The 14,776-nt window shown below is 40.8% G+C and overlaps 1 protein-coding gene across 2 annotated transcripts in view; it reads left to right on the top strand.

The window, feature by feature from the left end:
- Nucleotides 1-14,776, top strand: part of LOC122551476 (calcitonin gene-related peptide type 1 receptor-like) — an 81,109-nt gene that overhangs the window by 19,547 nt on the left and 46,786 nt on the right. The gene's annotated exons all lie outside the window — the stretch shown is intronic.

Here is a 14,776-nt window from a genome sequence, read left to right on the forward strand (position 1 = left end):
AGGGGTAGGTTCTTCACTCAGTGAGTCGTAAGTTCATGGAATGCCCTGCCAGTAGCAGTGGTGGACTCTCCCTCTTTATGGGCATTTAAGCGGGCATTGGATAGGTATATGGAGGATAGTGGGTTAGTATAGGTTAGGTGGGCTTGGATCGGCGCAACATCGAGGGCCAAAGGGCCTGTACTGCGCTGTATTCTTCTATGTTCTTCTATGTAATGGCTGCTTACAGTTGTGCATGCATAATATGATGCATTTTTATAATTCCTAAAATTGTCATAAGTTGAGCGATTTGAAATATTGTTCCATGCATATATCATATTAAGTCATATAATGAGTTAGTGAGATACACAGTGAATAATAGGAAAAAATACCCAAGAGGCATATTTCGGTACAATGGGGTAATTCCACCCGAGCAAAAAAGATTGCTGCAATAATAAATGAAGGTTAAACATGTGGCTGAAAGTGAATAGGAGATGAGGATAAAGTACATGCTTTCCTCATCATGACGCGTCCAGATGTTTTTGAGGCATTATCTAACAATTGTTACCCTTGAGGCCCAGGACTGTGGATTATTCTGAAATTAATTAGATTCTGCACTCATACTATGGCATGACCAAAACTGAAATTACACTGAAAGGAGCTGCCAAGTGAACCTATTGCAGGTTATTCAGTAAGGTGCAGTTTAAACTCGAGTGAGGGAACATTACCAAGCTTTATCAAATGTTACTATTGAAAAGTCATGGTAAGAGGTTACATATTTCTGGAACCTTATAGGCTCCAGTCCTGTGTGAGCTGACGTCACTACAACATAGCTTCCTCTTGCACATGCTCAATAGCTTTCCTACAGTAAATAGCTCTTCAAATTCTTTGATGGTAGCTCTTTTAATCATTAGCATTTAACCATTAATATTCAACTTACAGTTCACCTTCTGGCTTTCTCACAGTTTCCACAACTCCATTTGGTGTGATGTATTAATCTCCAAGAGCATTCTTAACGACCTGGGAGAACATATAGGATGCATGGGTTTATTTATTCTTGCTTGGGAGGGAGGGTGCAATTGTGGGGTGGAATGGCTGTTTCTCTGGATTGGACTTCTGAAGTTTCTGCACAGCATTGTTGTTTGCAGGCTGGATGCCAATTTTGTTTACTTCTCTGCATACGTCATTGTAGATCAGTTTCATTTTGCCAATGATCTCCATCACTAATAAGGACTTGCTTCCGTAAGGTAGTATGTCTAATTGCTATATCAATTGCCAGAGAACACTGGTCAATTCTGCCGAAGATTTTCAAAATCTGTTGTGGCCTTTCATTTTCAATCTCCAGGGTGTGATTGCAGCGCCTGACTAAATGCACTATAACTGGGCCTTTAGGTCAGTTAGATCTTTTTGAGGTAGTTAGACTGCGATAGTACTTTGAACTGTTTGAGCTTCTTTTTAGACTTGACTTTAAGTTGTCAAGAAGCATTCTGCTTTCTAGGTTTTGCCTAAAGAAGCCTCAGTGCTTCCATAGATTACTGATGGAGATCCAGTTGTAGGCTTTTGTTGGGTTTTTTTACAGACCAACACTTTTGAACATTGAAGATTATTGGCATCTTTCAATTTTGATGCAAAGTATCCCTTATGCTGCACATGTTTATATTAGCTACTTGTTGGACAACGTATCTTGTAGTATCTTCCACCTGGTAAGTTGCAGTCTAAGGTGATATGTTTTGAAATGTTCTTGCTGTATGGAGAAGCCTCCTGTGTTACTGCTTTGGCAACCTACCCAAAAATTACCTATTGAATGTATGCATAGCATTCAGCATTGAAGAGCTGAGCAGATTTGACACCAGTATGAAACTTTGCCATTACAACTCAAGACAAAAAACAATGTAAATGTGGTGTGTTTGCTTCCCCTTGTGCCTATTGGCTTCCCTATGTGTAAGTAGCTCTCTGATTAACCAAGTGGATTAAGTGAGTGGGCTGACCCACAGAAAAGTATTTGAGCCTTCAGATATGGGAACTCTAGTTCTTCTCGTAGAATTGAGTTACTCTGGTGAATTGCACTGCTTACATGAGCATAAGGTCCCTTTCAGACTGTAAAAAATCTGGTAATATTTAATCCTGCACACCCTCTACAACATACTTCCATATGAGATCCTCTTCCACTTTTCAATATTGGCAATTACCCGCGAGGGCAGTATAAATTATTTTGAAGGGAATCAGTAGTTTCCCTAGAAGTTGGCTGCACCGAATAAACAATTCCCAGTCAATTTTCAAAACTGTTCTCCCTTAATATTTTTCATTCTGTTTAATAATTGTCTTTGCTGAATCTCTGAATAAGCATTGTGGGATTTGTGTTACCTTGTGAGATTTGTGTTACCTTGTGACTTGCTTTCCTTCCACTCACGTTTTAATTCCAATTGCAGAGTATTTGATGTTTGTTGTTGTGACTCAATGAGAATATCACTATATCGAGGTCAGAAAATTTGGATTCAAGTCCCACATGTTCCAGACGTGTATCATGATATGTCTGAACAGATTGATTAAAAATATCTATAGTGGGGTTTTGCTTTAATTTTTCCAAGGTGTCAAGGATTTTAATTGCATCATTGACTGTTGGAGTTTCTTCTTCTTCTGGTAAAAATAGCATCAGCAATGCTATCGATCATGTACAGCAATTCTATGATCCAGTCATAGTCTGCCTTTGTATTGAGACTTGAAGCAATATGAGTAAACTGTGGATGCCATTGTGTACAAAAATGACCAAGTCAAAGCCCTCTGCATTCTTGAGAGAGTTGGTGAAGACCAAATGTATTTACTCTGTGGCAAAAGCGACCAAAATGCTTCTTTTCATTCCGATGCATTTTAAGCTTTTGTGCAGCTTTCCCTCTCCAATGTCCATTTATACATCCCTGCACTTCTGTGATTATGCCTTTCTGTATATCTCTCTGATTAGTTGGATTTTTATCATGTATTGTTGCTTTTTTTTTCTGACTGTCCCATTTCTGCTATTTTTTTCCCACTTCTGCACAGGCTTACTCTGTACATGGTTTGGTCTCTAAATTGGCTTTGATGTCCATTGCTTCTTGCTTCATGTTACTGCTGAGGTTCTCTCAGGTTTCTCCCCACTTTTTGGATTATACTGCTGATGTGGCATTGTTTTTCTTTGTACAGTCACTGTGCTTTACTTTATGTATGCCTGACTGCTTGTCTCTTGTTCCATGGATTTGGTCAACGCTTCTATCATGCAGTGAAATGAGGGTTACACTCTTATGAGTGAACATTAATAAGTTTTATTAAATATAACTATTTACAATGTATAGTCCAAGACAACATCTTTTGAGAATCTTGCAGATTCAGGCTTCAGTTTGATGTGATCTGATGTCACGGTGATGTGGAGGACAAAGTTAAAAATCACACAACACTAGGTGATAGTCTACTGGGTTTATTTGGAAGCATTAGATTTTGGAGCACTGCTTCTTCATCAGGTAGCTGTGGAGCAGGATCATAAGACACAGAACTTATAGCAAAAGATCACAGTGTCATGCAGCTGAAACAATATATTAAACCTAGATTACTATTAAGTCTTTCATCTTTTAGAATGGGTTGCATGTTTCAGTTCATTACTATGTAAATCCCAGAACTTCTTTTAAATCACATTCTCGAGATAACTTAAAGTTTTATCAAAAAAGGTGCCATCTCAACTCAAACAACGTATTAAAGGTATGAGGTTAGAGTCTGTCTGTATACCAATCTTGAGTCAGACTGGTTCTATTTCCAAAGTAGGAATTTATAAGATGTTACATGGATTGACTGCCTGCAGATTGTGTGTTTTTTGGGCAAAATAGAATGTATATTTCCAAATACAATTCTGCAAATGTAAATTCACCGCATAAACTTATATGTGTGTGTGTATGCATGTGAGGGAGAGAGAGATTGTTTGTGCATGTGATTGTGTGCATTTAAGTGTTAGTGCACATGAGAGAATGTGTGTTTGTGTGTGCTTGGGTAGAGTGTGTGCATGAGTGTGACAAAGTATTAGCCTGTGAGAGGGTGTGTGCCTGGGTGTGTGTGTGGGGGATGTATGTGCGTGTGTTTGAGAAAGCATGTGTATGAGAACGGGTCTGCGTGAGTGTGTAAGTATGTAACAGTGTGTGTGTATGTGTGTGTGTATATACTGTAGTAGGGTTACCTGTCATGTGACATGAGCCCATGGTCCCGGTTGAGGCCGTCCCCATGGGTACTGAACCTGGCTATCAGCCTCTGCTCGGCCACTCTGTGTTGTTGCGTATCCTGAAGTCTGCCTTGGAGGATGGTCACCCAAAGATCCGAAGCCAATTGTCCCTGACCGCTGAAGTGTTCCTTGACTGGGAGGGAAGATCCCTGTCTGGTGATTGTTGTGCAGTGTCCATTCATCCAGTGTCATAGCGTCTGCTTGATCTTGCCAATGTATCCTGCCTCAGATTATCCTTACCTGCAGTGTATGAGATAGACAACATTGAGTTGTCTATCTCATAAGCCCTTCCTGAAGAAGGGCTTATGCCCGAAACGTCGATTCTCCTGTTCCCTGGATGCTGTCTGACCTGCTGCGCTTTTCCAGCAACACATTTCCAGCTCTGATCTCCAGCATCTGCAGACCTCACTTTCTACTCATGTGACTCAGCCAATGTTGTCTATCTCATACGCTGCAGGTAAGGATGCCCTGAGGCATGGTAATTGACAAGACCAAGCAGAGCTATGACAACAGATGAATGGATACGACAGAACAATCACCAGACAAGGATGTACCCTCCCAGTCAGGTAACACTTCAGTGGTCAGAGACATTCAGCCTTGGATCTTCGGCTGACCATCCTCCAAGATGGACTTTGGGATAAGCAATAACGCTGAGTGACAGAGCAGAGACCGATAGCTAAGTTCGGTATCCATGTGGCTGGCCTCAACTGGGCCCTTGGGTTCATGTCACACTACAGGTGACCACACTACACTATACACTCTCATGCACACACACACAATCACACATACATACATATTCTTATATACTCACACACACACAGACTCTTTCTCATACACATGCTTTCTTAGACTCACGCACATACACTCCCCACACTCACACCATGCACATACCCTCTCACAGGCTTATACTCAGTGAAGCTCACGCACACATTCTTTCCAAATACACACACACACAAACACACACTCTCTCACTTGCACTAACACTCACACACATACACTCACATTCACACTTTCTCTCTCTCTCCCTCACTTGCACACATACACACATATAAGTCTGTGGGGTAAATTTGCATTTTCAGAATTGTATTTGCAGAAACATTCTATCTTGCACAAAAAGCACACAAGCTGCAGGTAGTCTATGCAGGCAGTTAGTCCATGTAACATTTTATAAATTCCGACTTTGGAAATAGAACCAATCTGACTCAAGATTGGGATATAGCCAGAGTCTAACCTCACATCTTTAATGCATTGTCTGAGCTGAGGTGGCACTTTTTTTTGATAAAACCTTGTTATCTTGAGAATGTGACTTAAAAAAAGTTCTGGGATTTACATATTAATGAACTGAAACTGAATATATCACTTCAGTTGCATGACACTGTGATCTCTTGCTATAAATTCTGTGTTATGATCCTGCTCCACAGCTTCCTGATGAAGGAGCAGCGCTCCAAAAGCTAGTGATTCCAAATAAACCTGTTGCACTATATCCTGGTGTTGTGTGGTTTTTAACTGATGTCACTGTGACATAGCTCCTTTCACCCAAGAAAATTGGTAATCTTCGAACAATTAACCCTTTACTTTACAGATTATATTCCTAAAGTAAAGAAATTCTCTCATCACTGAGTGATGTAAGCTTAGAAATTGATCTTAGAGACAAGTTCAGAGGTGGCCTAAACAAAAATAAAATTTAAGTAAAGACAATGAACTAATATATGAGGATGGCTGTAATATAGTCACAGCCATGGAAATAGTGGAAAATGATAATAGTAAATTGTGAAAGAGTTCCTTCCTAAACGAGCAGGGGAAGTACACTCAATATCAACGACGCCTCCTAGCAGAGCGCTTTAGGGAACATCTCCAGGACACCCGCACCAATCAACCACACCGCCCTGTGGCCCAACATTTCAACTCCCTCTCCCACTCTGCCGAGGACATGGAGGTCCTGGGCCTCCTTCACCGCCACTCCCTCACCACCAGACGCCTGGAGGAAGAACGCCTCATCTTCCGCCTCGGAACACTTCAACCCCAGGGCACCAATGTGGACTTCAACAGTTTCCTCATTTCCCCTTCCCCCACCTCACCCTAGTTCTAAACCTCCAGCTCAGCACTGTCCCCATGACTTGTCCGGACTTGTCCTACCTGCCTATCTCCTTTTCCACCTATCCACTCCACCCTCTCCTCCCTGACCTATCACCTTCATCCCCTCCCCCACTCACTTATTGTACTCTATGCTACTTTCTCCCCACCCCCACCCTCCTCTAGCTTATCTCTCCACCCTTCAGGCTCTCTGCCTTTATTCTTGATGAAGGGCTTTTGCCTGAAATGTCAATTTTACTGCTCCTCGGATGCTGCCTGAACGGCTGTGCTCTTCCAGCACCACTAATCCAGAATCAATGAGAAGCAGACGGCAATCGCCAAATTCGCAGTCTCAGAGTCAGATATTTAGATTCTACCATTGCTTCCGTCACCACCAACCATTTAAATGCCTTTAATTCCAGTGGAGAAGCTCTGCCTATGGGAAGGTCGATTATAGACAAACAGTATGCAGCAGTAGAGGAAACAGTAAAGCTCCAGATTACAGCCATGCATCAGTCAATGTCATGGTAGTTGTAAATCTAGTTCAGCAGCTTGGAAATCTTCCAGTAAACAACTGATAAATTTAGATGGTATCAAGCAGGAAGCTACACTCAGTCAAAAGGGAAAAAGGCAGCATATGGAGGTTGGGAGTAATAGGACTGAAAATATTTTTCAGGGTATCCACAATAAAGAAGAAAGTTGGAGATTCACAACTTGCTTTTAACCTTGTTACAACTGCATCTGTGTCTGCTAGAAATAATTGCTTGGCAGTACAGAACTTAAACATAACTAAAAAAGAGACAGGATGTCAAAACTTTTAAATTTGCAATCATCAGGACCCAAGTTTAAATGGCATGAGATGAGACTGCTGATTGGTTGGGTTATTGTTGGCATGGCGTTGCAATAAGAACAGTTAACTGACAACCTTAGTTCTCAATGCAGGCAGCTAGATTCTGATTGGTCAGTGTGTCATCATGGGAATGAAGCACACATTGGCTGTCTTCATCATCCTTTTCCCAAAGATAAAGTTGCAAGGCATACATGATTTTCTTTTGCCTACATAAACCAAGGTCTTGAGTATGCATGTATGTAGCTTCTATCAAGCAACAAATGCATTAAACTCCCAAAGTCCATCTGATAATCTTAAACAATGTAAGATGTAACACAGTCTGGATTGTTTTATAAATGTTGTTCAATTACAGAATCACAGTTTATGGTGTTTTGAAGTGTCTCGCATGGGCTGGTTGGGTATGATTGGTATGCTGAAGAAGGGCTTATGCCCGAAACGTCGATTCTCTTGTTCCCTGGATGCTGCCTGACCTGCTGCGCTGTTCCAGCAACACATTTTCAGCTATGGTTGGTATGCTGAAATATATGGTGGCTAATATTGTTTGATATAGTCCACCAGTCATTGGGATATGGAGCCTGTATACCCGGCACTGCAATGAAACTGAAGCTCACTAATCATCCTATTTGCTTCTGTGATCTGCAAAATGTTTTTCTTTCTGGCTTGACAGCAATATCCTGTTAGTTGGGAAAAACACTTGTGTACTGAAAAGGAGCAACATGAGACAGCTAGCTTTACCTATTATTCAACCTTTGAGACATCCTCCCTTTGCAGGCTAATCTGAAGCAGACTGGGATCAAATCAGGCCCAAACATGATTGAAAATGGTCCTTTCATAAATTTAATCCAGGTAGCCATTATCATGCAGGAATAGCTTTCATGTTCCCTATCTCAAGCTTACAAGGTGAGCAGATGTTTTGGGCCCAGCTTAGAAGAACAGGGACAACTGGGAATGTGAACAGTAGAGAATCCATGCATTGTGCTATTCAAAAAGCAGATGGATCCGTTCAGCCTTGCAGGTAAAGGGTAAACAAAATGATTGAGTATTATACTACCGTCACTGCCTACCAGTGAAGACTTGTTGTCTAATTTAGCCAATGGAAATGAAGTCAGTAAGATACATATGTCGAATGTATATTTATAATAAGAATTTATAATTAGAATTATAACACAAGCAAATAACTTCTTACTTTTCATACACAGAAAGGGTTATATGAAATGTTGCTATTTGGGGTGTTTACTGCATCCACCAGTGTTCCAGAGCATCACAGGTCAGGTAGGAAATAGGATAGGGGAATTTTGCTGTTTCTGAGGTGATTCTACTTCACAATAAAACAGAGCACGAGCATGTAGTAAGGTTGGAAAATTCAGATATCAACTTCAACTGTAAGGAGTGAAAGCTAAAAAAGGTGTTGCTTCATGGTGTTCAATTTAACATACCGAATTCACCAAATAGACAATGGAAGTATCCACCTAATTTAGGAGAAGATTGAGGGGATTTTGAAAGTAAAGAGATCAGAGAACAAAGGAGAACTTCGAACATTCATTAGGATTGTTATGTATTATTCTAAGTTCATCCCCAACTTGGTAATACATTTGTTCCACTGGATCAGTGAAATAGATTGGAGATATAGAGTCAGAGAGATGTACAGCACGGAAACAGACTCTTCGGTCCAACCCGTCCGTGCCGACCAGATATTCAAACCTAATCTAGTCCCACCTGCCAGCACCTGGTCCATATCCCTCTAAACCCTTCCTATTCGTATACCCATCCAAATTCCTCTTAATTGTTGCAATTGTACCAGCCTCCACCACATCCTCTGGCAGCTCATTCCATACACGTACCACCCTCTGTATGAAAAAGTTGCCCCGTAGGTCTCTTTTATATCTTTCCCCTCTCATCCTAAACCTATGCCCTCTAGTTCTGCACTCCCCCACCCAGGGAAAATGCCTTGTCTATTTATCCTATCCATGTCCCTCATGATTTTATAAATCTCGACAAGGTCACCCCTCAGCCTCTGACGCTCCAGGGAAAATAGCCCTAGCCTATTCACCCTCTCCCTACAGCTCAAATCCTCCAACACTGGCAACATCCTTGTAAATCTTTTCTGGAACCTTTCAAGTTTCACAACATCCTTCTGATAGGAAGGAGACCAGAATTGCATGCAATATTCCAAAAGTGGCCTAACCAATGTCCTGTACAGGCACAACATGACCTCTGGACTCGTGTACTCAATACTCTGACCAGTAAAGGAAAGCATACCAAATGTTGCCTTCACTATCCTACCTACCTGCGACTCCACTTTTAAGGAGCTATGAACCTACACTCCAAGGTCTCTTTGTTCAGTAACACTCCCGAGGACCTTACCATTAAGTGTATAAGTCCTGCTAAGATTTGCTTTTCTAAAATGCAGCACCTCGCATTTATCTAAATTAAACTCCATCTGCCACTTCTCAGCTCATTGGCCCATCTGATCAAGATCCTGTTGTAATCCGAGGTAACATTCTTCACTGTCCACTACACCTCCAATTTTGGTGTCATCTGCAAACTTACTAACTATACCTTTTATGCTCGCATCCAAATCAATTATATAAATGATGAAAAGTAGTGGATCCAGCACCGATCCTTATGACACTCCACTGGTCACAGGCCTCCAATCTGAAAAATCACCCTCCACCACCACTCTCTGTCTTCTACCTTTGAGCTGTCTTGTGGACTGTCAGTAAACAGTTGAAGAAGGAAAAAAGTAATGGACAATGATGGTTTTGACCCACAATGACCCCAAAGAAAACTTGGTCTTATTAAACAATGTCTCACCACAGGGCTTAAGTGTAATTTTATCTCACACAAAGGAAGATCGTGTGCAGTAACCTGGGGCAATTCCTTTGCATATTTCAACAAATTCAGAACTAAAATTGTTCACAGGCTAAGAAAGAGGTTTTAACAATCATACATGATTAAGTAAGTCCCTAAATACTTGTACAATATGTAGTTTACTTTATTAACCCTTATGATCATATTCGTTTCAAGGAAGGAAGTTTTATCCTGGCAGCACAGCTTTGGAGATGGACATTGATTTTGATGGTCCATCTATATGATATCAAATCTTGTAAGTACGCACATCATGCAGACACAAATACTCTTTAGAATTTTCCTGTGAAAATTGATTAATTTCCAGCCACTGAATTAACTGTGAATTAGTTTACATAGACAAGTGCCATGCCGGTGTCAAGAAGTGGCACTGGAAAAGCACAGCCGATTAGGCAGCATCCGAGGAGCAAGAGAGTCGACGTTTTGAGCATAAGCTCTTCATCAGGAATACCAGTGACTGCCAAATAAATTTGTGAAGAAACTCACCAGGAAAGTGATCATTCTGTCATGAATGGCTGGCCTGAAGAATACGATGATGAAAAATTGCAGACATATGGCATATGTAGGTCAAGGCTGTCTCCAAAGTGGTTTAGAAGCCAGTTTTTCACTGAGTTTTAAAGAAAAAAAACTATTCACGGGCTTAATGAGTTGAGGGTAGTTTGAATGAAAGCAGTAACAAGAAGGTACTACTAACATCCAAATGTAAATAGAAATATCAAAGAATTTGTGAAAGTTTGAAAAGTGTCAGAATGAAAAATTATCAAACTAATATTCTTCTCACACCATTGTCAAATATAAGAAAACTATGGAAGTGGGTAAATGTTCAAAGTGGAAGGGAAAGAGCACTTTGTTTTAGTTGATAACTATAGCCTTGTAAATATTGAGTCTGTGTCCAATACCACAAGTGCCAAATCCATCGAGGCTTTGAGAGGCTGGTTTGCAATTAATGGAATAGGAGAGAGGTTTTGGTGACTGATAATAGTCCACAGTTTTATTTTGTTATTCATTCATGATGTAGACATTGCAGGCTAAACCAGCATATGTTCTGTAAATGTATAGAAGATGAGACATCTGAAGAGTTTAAAGTATTTCTGAGTAAGAATGTAATCAGGTGTACTCTAATATCAGCATACAATGCAGCATTAAACAATGCTCCTGAAAGAAGCATATGGATTACAACAAGGCCTTTGAAAAGTAATTCCTAGGTGACAAATCATGTTTCTTTTTTTCTTCTACATAAGTTAGTTAATGTTTAGCTTTCTTACAGAATGATCCCACAGTCTACAATAGTTTGTTCATCTTATTAGTGTTTAATAAACACACTGCTAGGACAAGATTTAGTGTGGTTCAGCCTGGTGTTAATAGCAAAATGAGAGAAAAGCAAGACATGATACACATGGCATGAAACTTATAGACTCCAGAGTAAGTCAAAAGATGATTGTGAAAAGCTCTGAGATGATAAGGAAAAGTATATGATTGGAGCTGTTGTAAAGATGAAAGATGCATTCACATCACTTTAAGATTGGAGAGAGGCGCCATTAGTGTCACATAGATTACATATTTGAGAGAGAAAATCTGACACAGGTAGACCATGAGAAATCTCCTACAGTCTTAAGTGGAAGTAAAATAGTAAAGTCTTGAACAAGCTGAAGATTTGATGCATCACAAAATCATTTTGTTCAGCAAAGTGGATTGGGGTATTAAATCGAATCAATGAATGTGTCAAATCCAACCATTAAGTCGAGTTAGCAGTTGGTGTCAAAGTTCAGAGGTGACACAGTCACAGAACATAGTCAAGTTAATGAAAATGTAAGGAGACAACTAAAAGAAAAGTGAAAAAAAGCCACAGGGGCTGATTAAAGTGTAGAAGGGAATAAAAAAAATGTTCTTTTTATTGTTTCTTGTCAAATGATGATATTTTTGATAAATATATGCTGGAGTAAGAAAAAAACTTTACATGTAAATTACTCTGGTAAAATGGATCATTCCTGTTTTGGTTATGATAAAAACAAGTATGTGCCCCAAATTATTATGCTTTCAGGGAATGCTACTGTTGGTTTACTCATATTGTGTGAACTTATGTGCGTCTAAAATTTTATAATTTAATATGTATATTGTTCCTTTAAATAGGGATGGATTGTCATTTTAGTTGAGTTGTGCAGTGGAATAAAAACTGAACAAGCAATCCAGCTTCTTAGGCTAATGCTACGGGGATGTGGGTGCAAATCCATCATGGTGAAATTTAAATTCATTGAAGGAAAACTAGTACAGTGAGTTGGCCCAGTGGTGACAGTGTTGACTGTGGTAAAGACCATCTTGTTGACTAATTTCTTTTGGGAAGGCAATATGTTGTCCAATCTAAACATGACTTCAGACTTCCAGCAATGTGGTTGACTCTTAACTACTTCCAGGCAATATAAATGCGAGCTTAGCCAATGACACCCATATCACATGAATGCATTTTGCAAGAATCTGTTTTACTGCTGTCCTGAGAAATGACATGCTTCCCTGCTGTCTCCTTGCCCCCTGTCCTGGCATGCTTCAACATTACTAAGATGTCTGGGGTGTCAGTGGCCTTTGGGGCAATTGGTACCTTAAAGTGATGAATGTTGCCTCATTAAAAGCTTTGCTGTGGAGTCACTGGAGTGAACCAATGGTGGGAGATGCCTACACCTTGATATCTCCTTAACAGGCCACAGCTATTTTCCCCATTCCTGGTTGCCACCTGCTTCAGATCCTTTCTTTGCAGCAGGGTCAAGTTTGCCTCTGGCATTTATATTGGGCCTTTAGAGTGATGGGGACCGCCCGCCCCCTGTAACATCCACCGCATTGTTTCACTTCATTGGGCTTATCAGAAAGTTGTTGACTTGAAACGTTTGGGCTGAATGTTACTTTGGCAACAGGCGGGGGAAAGTGGCACTAGAGTGGTGCGAGTGGCATGCCTCTCTTCTCCCTGCCACAGTCCCACTGGCAGGAGAGGTGGCAGATGACCCATCTGCCTGCAGCCAAATTGAGCCTCTCATGTTGCCAAATAAAGGCTTTGTTCCACTCCAGCCAATGCTTTGCCAGCTACTGGGGCTTGATATCATTTGGGAAATCAGCCAAGCAAACCCTCATCCCCCCATCCTAGTGGGCAAGTGAGGCAGGAGTCGTTTTCCTTTAGCACTCTTTGGCTGACAGTGGAGCCGCAACAGCAGCTACAGCCGCCGCTGATGCATTGGCACCATGTTAGCCCTAGCTGTGTCCCACCTGACTGAACCTGGTACTTCGAGTCCCCACATAGTAACCTCTCAGTGCTTGCAGCTGCCAGTGCGCTCTTATCCTCCAGGTACAGTCAGCCCCAGCAACGGTCAGTCAGTGCTAACCATGGCACAGCTGGAACTGATGGGCAACTGTTTTTTTCAGTCGGGCCAGTGGGTTTTAGGGATTGGGCCAATAGCTCGCAGTGACACTAAATATGTCAGCAAAGTACTGCCCTGGATTGTGTCAGGTGACAGTACAAATTCTGCTGCTGTGTAAATTTCAGCCTGTTCATTCAGTTTCTCTCCTTACATTATAATGTTGGACCCAATGGAGTACTTTTAAATTTGCTGTTCATACTAGGATTTCCAGTGTCTGCAGTATTTTTGCATGTTTGTTTTTGCTGTCTTTTTTTTTATTTTGCATGTAACATTCGATTCCCAAAGAAGAAAAAAAGAAAAAAGAAAAAGACTTTTGTCTAAAATTTAACTACAACCTCAAGAAAGATGCAAACAAGTGATTTCCAAAAAGTAAAGAAAATAGTGTCGTGCAGGTAGCAGAAACACTCTTAAACAATCCGTGTGAACCACAGTCTGTTTGACATTTGGTGGATTCAACAGCTGTGGAACTGATGTGTTCCTGAATGCATCATTTGAGTTAAGATAAGCAAGTTCTGAATGGGATATGGAGCAGATAAAAGCAGCACATCTGTCAAACATGTTGTGTTTGCACTATTTAATCATTGTGTTAAGTTGACCTATGAGGTGATGTATGCTAGCTAGACATCCTGGCAAATACGAAAAATCATGTGACCTCTGTAGAAAGCAAGACTTACCTTTAATGTCTTCCATGTTAAAAAAAAAGCCCACAATGCTTCACAAGTAGACACAGGCGAGTAAATGTGAAAACAGGGAAAAGAAGAGGCAGAAAGCATCAGTGAAAGCTAATTTTTGAGCAGGTTTTTAAAAGTAGAAGATGGAGATGTTTTGGAATGACACCTTAGAGAGTAGGAGCAGATAAAGGCAACTGGATAAGGTTGGAGAGATAAGGTGTGGGGTAGTCTGAGGGTTTTCTTGTTATAGGAGCAGACTCTGTTTTAGCGTATATAATTTGAGGGTGAATGCTGTCAATGCCAAGAAACACATTTTTAATGGCACTTTTATACTTCTGTCATGCAAGGATTCCATGTAGACCAAGACAAAATGTATTTTAAATTGTTATGGAGACCAGAGCGGGTGGATGATATTATCATGGATATTTCTTTGAAACGGCTTATTTTAAATAATATAGGAGAAAGTGAGGACTGCAGATGCTGGAGATCAGAGCTGAAAATGTGTTGCTGGAAAAGCGCAGCAGGTCAGGCAGCATCCAAGGAGCAGAAGAATCGACGTTTCGGTCATGAGCCTGAAGAAGCTCATGCTTCCTGAAGAAGGGCTCATGCCCGAAACGTCGATTCTCCTGCCCCTTGGATGCTGCCTGACCTGCTACGCTTTTCCAGCAACACATTTTCAGCTATTTTAAATAAAGGTTTT

This window comes from Chiloscyllium plagiosum, chromosome 7 (assembly GCF_004010195.1).
Source record: "Chiloscyllium plagiosum isolate BGI_BamShark_2017 chromosome 7, ASM401019v2, whole genome shotgun sequence".
Classification (NCBI taxonomy): Eukaryota; Metazoa; Chordata; class Chondrichthyes; order Orectolobiformes; family Hemiscylliidae; genus Chiloscyllium; species Chiloscyllium plagiosum.